The sequence below is a fragment of the Macadamia integrifolia genome, unplaced genomic scaffold (assembly GCF_013358625.1).
Source record: "Macadamia integrifolia cultivar HAES 741 unplaced genomic scaffold, SCU_Mint_v3 scaffold2266, whole genome shotgun sequence".
NCBI classification, from domain to species: Eukaryota; Viridiplantae; Streptophyta; class Magnoliopsida; order Proteales; family Proteaceae; genus Macadamia; species Macadamia integrifolia.
This window is the reverse complement of record NW_024868602.1, coordinates 1-10,597: the sequence shown is the minus strand read 5'-3', so window position 1 is coordinate 10,597 and position 10,597 is coordinate 1.

Sequence of the window (10,597 nt, the reverse complement as noted above, 5' to 3'; positions counted from 1 at the left end):
TGGCTTTCTCCATATTTGAGGTTATTGCAATGCTTGGAAAAAGCTTATCATTAATTATTTTTTTATTTCATCATCAAAATGGTTCATGGTTGAAAAATCATTAAGGCCCATTCATTAATACATTGATTTGCTTGAAAGTATTTGATAATGGATTTAAAAAACAAGTATAATGTCATACTAGTATTTTATATTAAAATATTTATCATGTAATAATTGCTCAACATTTTGGGTTTTGATGGATCAATCCATTTCTAAGAAAGTGGTCATTTCTTGTAGTTTTCTTGGGTTTGTCTTGCTTATCGATAAGTTGGCTCAATGGAGTTCAATTCATATGATTCAGAGATGTTTTTCCCTAAGTAGTGTAAGTATTAAAACAAAGAGGTATGAAGTGTGATTTTCAAATCCAAATGTTTTAAATGATTAAGAGATTGAAAATTAATATTTCATATGCATTTGTTTTAACTTTAATATCTATAGACCATGGATTGAGATTTTTCAGCAATCCAAGATAATGTAAATATTTATTATCTTTATATCATTGAGCAAAAAAAATTTATTGTTTGAGGAAGGGTTTATTATAATTCCATATACCTTGTTTCTATTGAAAAATTTCCCAACATATTTTTCTGGTCCAATTATGTGGGTTAAATTATATTGAATTCGATATATGGAAGATTAACTATATATTCCTTTAAGCTTCCAATGATAGTTTGAAACAAAATTGAATGATTTATATGATTGATTGAGGAGTTACTTTGAGTCATAACTGTTGTTGTATGGTTGTCCTTGTTGGCAACCCGGCCACGTGAAGATGATGACGTGGTCAGTTTCGGTGACGTGGATAAAAATGATGATATGGCAGTGTCCAGTGTCACCAATGAGATAACAGAGCCACTTGGTATGCATGGAGTGGTTTGATACATCCTTAGGATGTGGTGCGGGTTTCTGGGTCAAAATTGATAAAATTTACCTATTTACGCTCGGGGGCATTTTTGGCAGTGAAAATGACATTTTTGGAAGATTATTTCCTCATGAAAAAGATAGATTGTAATCTATCTAGTCCATTGAATCTAATTTTGTCACATTCCGATACCATATGAAGAAGTTACCACATTTGTGGTAGTCAAGGGCAGTTTCGGCATTGAAGATGAATTTTTTAAAGGAAGTGTTCTCCATGTAACAATACGACAAAAATCTGATATTTCCAACGGTTCTGATTTGATCGCATTCCGATTTCGTATGATAAGATGCATCATTGGAAAGATCTAGGGGCATTTTAGTCTTTTAACATAGTTGATTCAGATGATTGGGTCTTCTAGAAAGTCATAGAGCGTCCAGTCACGGTTCCAACGCACTTCGTTTCATCTCGATCGGATATTATATGAAAAAGTTATATGTATTTTCGTGAAGCTGGTTCGAAAATCTAAACCGAAAATTCATCAGTTGCTCTCGGTGTTGGGTGGATTTTTCAGAATTTATTTTTGAAATTTGAAGGACTTTTGTGTAATTTTAAGATTTTAAAGGTTTGAGTTGCAGGGGGTCTTTAAGCACTGAAATATATGGAGGTAGGGGCTTGATTGTAATAAAGAGGAGTAAAGGGAAGTGAAATAGATGGTCCAGATTCGACCACGTAGGCTTGATGCCCATCCAAAGGCTGCTGAGATTTTGCGCTGATAAGGACGAGATAGATGCTTGCGTGTGGAATTTGATTGGTTTGGTGCATAAGCCTTGATGCTCTGGCGCTACACCTTATCAAGATATGTTGTGGTGTTTCGCGCGTGCATAGAAGGTATTAAAAAGATTCTGATCTAAAGGATCTCATGAGATCTGATTAAAACCAATCTTGAAGGATTTGGATCCAATGGTTGATAAGCCTTTCACTTTTGTGAGTGGAAGAGAAGCTCCCTTAAAATCCGGAAAAAGTAACCAATCAAAAATCGACAACAAAAAGTGACAGCTGACCGCTGACGTCATCAGTTGACTCCCTTATTTAAATCTTGTGGTTGAGATTTACTATCCGTTATTTTAATCGGGTGGTCTAGATTAAGAGATTCCCTTTAATGAGATATACGGTCAGATTTACGCCCCTATTGCGCGCGTCACCGGCGTATCCTACGCCAACCTCCGAAGATTTCATTTTGAGTGTTTTGGTTGGTCCAACTTCAAATGGCCATATCTCCCTCATCTTAACTCCGATTTGGGTGATTCAAGTTGAAGATTTCTTCATCTCTCCGAGCTCTACACACCAGAGGGAAGAAACCAGGTAGAGGGGTTGCTGAGGTGGTCAAAAAAATGAGTTGAAGCTCATGGAAGGCTAAAGGTTTGAATAAAAGACTTCCATCCTCTTACACTTGATCCATATCCCCCATTAGAGGCTTAGGAAGCTGCTAGAATCCAAGGCAGCAAGCTCTATTGATTGTTGCCAAGAGAAAGAAAAGGAAAATGGAAGAGAAGAGAAGAAGAGGGAAATAGAGAAGAATTTTTTCACTCTCTTTGTGTGTGTCTTGAATGCCTCTCAAGAAAGATTTTCTCAAATCCAATTAATGGAGTTTGATGGTTCTTGTTGAGAATACTATTTTCCCATTAAAGCTTTATTTACAAGGAAGACTAGAAGAGGAGAAGTAGAGAGAGAGAGAGAGAGAGAGAGGAATGTGTGTGTGAATGTGATTGCCATTGTTGCTCCATGAATTAAAGACAAGGAGAAAAGAAAGAAGAAGAAGAAGAAGAACCTAGAATTTGGTTCTTGTGAGTTGCTTCAAGAAACCTAAGTGCCAACCGGGGTTGAAGCATTGGCGGCACTGAGACAACGTGATTGTGGTCCGCATCAAGTAGAGATCGACATTATTGCATCTCCGACGGTTATTCCTTGCCAAGATAACCTCACTTTTGCCAAATTTCTATTATTATAAATCATTGTAGGCAAGATGTTTAATAAAATGCCTAAGTGATAGTTGTAGTCTATTTGGGGGAAATTTGCATGTATGAGTACTTCACTATAGGGCATTGTCATAAACCCAACTTTATTTTTTATTGGTGTTCAATGGGTGCTGGACACAGGGGCTATGTGTTCCTTGGTAGTTACAACGACCTAAACCTATTTGCCATGGGTGCGGCCTCTCAGATCATTCTGAGAAAACTAGGGTGAAGACCTAGCCATTGTATGTCATTGGTGGAAACTCAGAATGTGTTCTCTTGGCTATGGGTGCAGTCATAATTAGTATTGAGTAAATGTAATACCCCGCTTCTTAAACCCGGTCTGATTTCACGGTTGAACCGGTTTGACCATGCAGGAACCGAGCCAGAGGAAATTAGAGCGGGTTCCTTATGGGCTATGATGGCACGGGTGACCTTAAACACCGGTTGGCCCGACAAGTCCGAGCCAGTGCCAGAAGAGACGGGAGTGCCCAAGCCGTGTACATGCACCTACCATAAGGCCATGTACGGATAAAACAGGTATTATATCCGTATTTTAGGGTATATACGTATGCTACATCGTATGCCAGGGGTGGGGTTCGTGCCGAGGCCCGAACCCTGTCAAAATCCCAAGTTTTGGCCCTCAGGTGGGCGGACAGGTGGGTGCACCCACCCACCTGAGTGACCCATCCATGTGCACTATTCATTTATTTAGAAATTATATATATAGCTTTATGACTTTATTTTCTTTCCATTTATGACCCCCGTACGTTGGTGAGGATAGTAAAGAGGAGAGAGAAAAGAAAGGGAAGAAGAAAGGAAAGAAGGAAGAGGAAGAAAAGAGGGATTTTAGCGGCGCTGAAGCTCGATCTTCCCATTCCGGCACCGGGAGAGTGATCCTCAACTCTAGATCTACAGTTAGAGGTAAGTAAAGTTGGGTTTTGTGAACATTCACCGTACCCAAGCTTTAAACCCTTGATTCGAGTATGGTTTCTTGAGGTCTTGTAAATCCCCTTTGAAATGATGAATCTAAGGTTTAATAGATGATTTATGTGTTGATCTTGAAGGATTTGAAGAGATATTGACAAGGTGGAAGAAGCATTGTGAGTTTGAAGTGATTTGGAGGGTTTGAGGTTGTTCTTGAGCAAAGAAGGTAAGATGGTTTTCCATCCCTTGAATCTAACCTAGATCTAGGTTAGAACCATCCTATAGGACCTTGAAGGTGTGAAGAATGGGTGGGAAAAAGCCCCATTTGCTTCCCCAAAGAATGGAGAAAATGGGGAAGAAACAGGGTGTTTCCCGCCAAGACCGGTGGGTGCAACCGGTGGGCCCCTACCCGCCTGTGGGCACCCACCTGAGAAGGCAGGGGGGCCTTCGGGCACAACCGGCGGGCCCAACTGGCGGGCCAACCGGCGGGCCATCCTACCCACCGGTCCTAGCAGGGGCCCCTGGCCCAACCGGCGGGTGGAACCGACGGGCCATACCGACGGGCCCCTACCCGCCGGTCCCAACAGGTGGGTAGGACCGGTGGGCCAGACAGCCCACCTGTCTGACCCACCCGTGTGGCCCCGAGGGTGATCCTTACGTCTGATTGGACCCAAATCAGACGTGTGACCTTCTTTTGACGTTCTAAACACGATTTGTCATCGGATCATGTTAATTTTGATTCTAAAATGGTGAAGTACTAACCCCGCTCAATTATGTTAGGTTCACCAAATCCTACCCGATTCGCACCGGATCTCACCCGTACCGAACGGGAATCCTTGTACACTACAAGTGGGGAGAGGACGTTTGGCCTTGTTTCAAGGCATTGTTTGGCATTCATTTAAATATATCTAGTCTAGTCATGCCATCATGAATATGCTATGTAGTCTAGTCATCCCACACATTGATGTGCATATGTGCTATGTTTACTTTCCAAATGCCAATTGAATGAGATGTTTATATGTTGAATGTGGACATCATTGTGCATGTTGCATTGATAGACTAGATGCCATAGTCGGCTTAGAGACGAGTACATTGGTGGCCCGTGGAATGGGATACGGTGGCACTATGTAATCGTACTATTGTCATATAGGAGCATGCGGTATTAGGATTTTCACCATCCCGTGCTACGACCCTTCCCAACAGGGGTTAAGGTGTTGGGTTATCATTTGGGGGGAAGCAGTGGTCATTGTCGTCAGGTCACTGTGGCGGTTAGACATAACGCCCGACTGATCATGTAGGACAGCCGGCAACCCCGGTGGTACATTCAAGAGGGCCAATCGTACTGCTTTTAAATTGCTGGAGTCAACACCTTTATTTTCAGTCATTTACATTTCTGTTGAGAGCCGGTGGACGGCATTGTCTTTACTTTTCCGAGTACTCACGGTGGGCCTTCTCCGACAGCCCTATGGGCGTATCGCGGGAGGGAGTTCGCGGCTCGTACCCGGAGTATACGCGCACTGTGGTTGTAGTAGCACTAAAACCGAGGACTTAGTAATGTTGCTTAGGTGGATGTGATTTAAAATGTATAGCATGGCATGTAGTGCATATGATGTGTTGTAATGTGTGGACTGCTGTGTGTGGTCCATCTTTCTGCTTACTGAGCTAGTGAGCTCATCCCACGTGTACACCCATTTTTAGATGATTTTGCAGGTCATACATCTGAGGAGCACGGGGTGGGTCCCACAGTCGAGTTTCCTGAAGAGGACTGGTGGACCCCTGAGGAGTTAGAGCACGGCACTGACTGCTCGTGCGAGAGTTGTGCTGCGGGAAAGCAGTTCTGAGGCCGAGCTGAGCTCTACTACGTGATGCCGAGCTGGGCTCAACCCTTGATGCCGAGCTGAGCTCTAGCCTTGATACCGAGCCGAGCTGTGTACTCTGATTGTTTTGGTGGATTTCCTTATGTACTTGATATTTGAACTTTATTTTTGTTGTGTAAATATCATGCCTTCGGGCCCAAATTATTGTATCACTATCCGAGTATCAAGTATTATGGGATTATTCACAGGTAAAACTTAGTCTTCCGCTGATCTGATGAGTTATATTAGTTGTGTGTATGCTGTGGTGGAATACAGTATCTGATGATCCTGGCAGGTTTGGGTTAACCGGTGTTAACTCGGTCACTGGCCCGGTTCAGTGTGAACGGGGTGTGACAAACGGTGGTATCAGAGCGTGATGCTCTGCTCCACTCACAGCATACCATTAGAATCCCGTAGACTCTATAATAGGGAAATGAGGTTGGGTTAATATAAAAGCTTTAAAGATTAAAAGCCAAAGAAAGAAAGTATAAAAAGGGGTTGCATTATATGTTGCATTCATGGCATGCGTGAGTATAGATAAAAGGGGATTAGGTTGGTGATATAACCTATAGAGTACTATTTCGACGAAATTTCGGCAGCATAACGGCGTAAAATGGGATTTCCAAAAAATTTACACACAAATACCTGATAAACAACAGATAATATGACATAACAATGATCAAGTAGCAAAATACACAACTAAACTACACAAGTATTCCACATCTGAATTCACCACAAAATCCACTATCCAAAAATATATTATTCCATAAATGAGCCCAGTTACAGTACAAATACAAGGAATAATAAGAAATGAAATATACAACAAAGTCTACAAAAAAAGAAAACAGGTAAACAGCTGGTGTGGGCGAGCCAAGCCCTCACTGGTCATCGTCATCATCATTGATGATCACCACGTTTGTCGGAGGCCTAGAGTTGACATTGAGGCGGTGATCGTAATAATCGAACCTCGTGTTCACCAGCCGTACCTCCCTCCGAAGCCGGCCAAAATCTGCTGAGATAGCATTGGCCGTGGTGTCTAAGTCCTGACCCAGCCGGAGGAAGGAATCCTCCAAGGTGGCCTGCCTCTCCAGGATGCGTTCCTCCCTAGAGGCACTCTCGTCCAGCCGTCTTAGTAGCTGAACCTGGCCATCTTGCAAGGCCCGCATGGAGGACACCATGCCCTCGAAGTCGTAGACACCACTCCCAGGTGGTGGAGCTCTATGTGGTGAGGCTGCAGCTCTGGAAGAACTGGGACCAGGACCTCTCGACTCCTGAGGCGCCTCCTCAGGGATGCCGCCACCCATCAGATCCTCCTCCTCGTCCTGAGGAACGTAGTCCTCATCCTCCTCACTGGACTCCTCCTCCATGGGGACATCCTCCATAGGGGCAGCCCTCCTACCCCTACCTCTCTGAGCTCCTGATCTCGGGGGTGTATCCATGAGAGTATGGAGACCCATCCTCAGGAGGTTACTCCGATCAAACCTATCAGCCGGAGCCTCCCCCTCCTCGCCGCTCAGGTCCACCCTGAAGAACTTGAAGATCCCGGTGAGGATCCTGCCATAGGGGAATCCTCCATCCTCAGGGTGGGAAGTGTGGTGCTCCATCGTCCTAAGAATGATGTAGGGGAGGCACAAGTGCTCGCCGCCTCCCTCTGCTGCCGTGTAAATGCAGAAAGCGATGAAGGCCACCATGAAACCCACCTGGTTCCGATGACCTCCTCTGGGGAGCAGGTTGAACTGGACCAACCGGGCAAATAGACGAACCTCGGGGTAGAAGGACGTCTCGGACTCCGGGCGGTTACTGCTGCCGTAGATGGTCTCGTAGATGAAGTCCGGCGTCGCCAGGCTCATGAACGGTCCCAGAGGCTTACTCTTGGGAGGACTGTAGTATCGGTGTCCAGCCGCTGATATACCCAGGATGCTGGCCAAGGTGCCCACCGTCAGCTGGATGTCTACCCCCTTCACCAAGCTGCTAATAGTGAACTCCTCGTACGGATACGACACCTCCAAGTTGCAGTAGAACCGACGGACTAGCTGCTCGTAGCATGGTCGGTCTACATGAAGAATAGAGTCCCAACCCAATGCTGAGAACCTCTCCTGAAGCCGAGCCTTGTGGAAGTCCTCGACTACCACGGTCTTCTCCATCATCACTGACCCCTTCAGGAAGTTGGGCCAGTTGGCTGCTGCCTCTGCACTAAGGAAGTGCTCCGCATCATAGTCTGAAGGGTCAGACTGGGCAGGTGCGGGTCTCCCTGTGCGAGGGGCTGAAGAGCTGGTCTCCGCACTCTTCCGCTTAGAAGCGGTAGTCTTACGTCGAGAGCCAAAGGAAGATGGTCCTTTGCCGGAGCGAGATGACATCCTGGCAATAAGAAAAGAAAGTGGGGTTAGTAAGTAATGTAAAATGACAGCATTAGAAAGGGGAATCCCAAAACCCGAATACTCGCAAAATGGAAACGGCGACAAGCTAGAAATGATAGGGAACCTAAGGATAAGCGACAAAGGAGAAACATGCCAAAACAGTAAAATGACAGCAAAAGCAAAGAGCATAAATAAAACAAGGGGATTCAAGTCCAATGCGCAAATTCGAACATAATGGAGAACAACCGGAAACCAAAGGACTAAGACGAAATGACATAGTAGTGGGATCATGAAAGTGCAAGAACATACCCAATTAGACTATGGAGTTCCATGAGTACAAGTTTGGGATGAAAATCAAGGAAACCAATACAAAAAGAGGGATTTTCATGGAAATACATGGGGATTCCAAGCATAATGGATGATTCATGAAATCTAAAGCATATCAAGCACAAAACAAGTGAAATGCATTACAAAGGAATCATCAATTGGAGAAAAGGATCAAAAATGTAAGAAACCCCCAAATTTGGAAACCTAGGGCACGAATTGGGGTTTTCTCCAAATGAAGAGATAAAATTCCTATAAACTACAAATGACCACAGTAGAAGCATCACAATCACATGGAAATGCTATTCTATGGTGAAAAATATGAAAAGGAAACCTAAAAAGTAAAGCTTATGCATGCATTCTACCCCAAATGGAAATTCTGAGAAAAGAAAAGGAGGAACTTACTTGAAGGAGGAAGAGTTGACTCTTCTCTAAAGCGCCCAGTGGATGAGTAGACTAGCGAGTAGAAGCACCGAGGAGACCTCCAAGATCGCCCAAGGAAGAAAGGAAGAAAGAGAAAGGAGATAGGGAAAGAGACAAACAGAACAGGGTCTGTAGGGCCCTGTTCGTGTTTTTACACCGGCAGGACCGGCGGGTACGACCCGCGGGCCCCTACCCGCGGGTACGACCCCCGGGCCCCTACCCGCGGGTGCCACCCACCGGTGCCACCCGCCGGTTTGAGGCACTAGGACCGGCGGGCTCGACCGACGGGCCCCTACCCGCCGGTGCAGCCCACCGGTTGTGAAAATTTGGAAATTTTGAAAAAAAAAATTTTTCTTCTCTTTTTCTTTTCTTTCCTTCTCTTATTCTAGCATGATTACATTGATCCTCATTATTGATTATTACTCCTATGATTAATGTGCTATGGTCAAGTGGGACCATTGACATATCTGTTGGGGCCTTTGCCCTGTATCTTGGAATTAAGCTGCGGTTATTTATAGGCTATCATACACTACCACACCTTATGTGATAGCATGAACTTGTGTGCCAAAATCAATTCTACGGTGTTTAACCAGTGTGGTGGGTGATATGTTCTAGGTACAGGAATACGATGGTACGTACCAGATCCGGTAGTAATGCCTGAGGTACCTCGCGGGGTCCTTGTCCGGTCGATCGACCACAAAATCCCAGGAGGTCCCGCTCTGTGGGGCGTACCTCACCTCCACTATCTCTAGAGACCCTTGGTCAGGGTGGGGCACATGGGGACCCACCTATGACTACACTCCCGGACCCTCCACCGGTCATTACACCGGGAGATGTTGCTACTATAATTCAGCAGTCCCAACAAGCTTTTCAGCAACAAATGCTTCAGCAACAGCAAGCATTTATGACTGCTATCCAGCAACAGTTGGACTTTTCTCAATCGGGTCAACCTCCCCGGGTACTCACTCCACAGGACCCGCCTGTAGGGTCGGGAACGGGACCACAAGTGGGAGTTACACCCCCAATCCCACCATTCGGTGTTCCTCAATATGGGATGCCTCCTCCATACTCCTACTATTCTGCCTATGCTCCTAACTTCCCGGCGGCGAGTAATACGTCAAGGGTAGTGGAGTCATTCAAGAGGAACTTACCACCTGTATTCTCTAAGGTGGGGAGTGATCCTCTGGAACCGGACCAGTGGATCCAAGAATTAGAGAAGATATTTGAGGTGCTTGAGTGCACGGATGCACAGAAGCTCATTTGTGCTGGTTTGTAACTCAAGAAAGAGGCAAATTCTTGGTGGCAAGCCTCCAAGCCTATATTGTTGGCTGCTCATCCAGAACCCACTTGGGAGCAGTTCAAGGAGTTGTTCTTGGACAACCATTATCCGTGCAGTTTCAGAGACCGAAAGGAGACTGAGTTCATGGCCTTAACTCAAGGAGGTAAGACTGTCCTTGAGTACCAACAACAATTCGAGAGTTTGTTCCATTTTACCCCAAGGCACATGAGGACAGCTGAAGAGAAGGCAGCAAGGTTCCTAAAAGGCCTAAAGGCATCTATTGGGTCTGTACTTGAGGTACTGGATTTGATCGAATATGGCCAGATTGTGCAGAAGGCCAAGACCATGGAAGATAAGCAAAAGGGTGAACAGTCCCTCACTCCTGGACTGTGGAAGAGAACAAATCCATTCTCAGATATGGGAAATTCCTCCAAGGCATACCACGGATCATACAGTTCTGGGCCTATGTATAGGTAGCCCTATAGGCCATCTGGCTACCCTCCTAGGCCAGTTGGTGG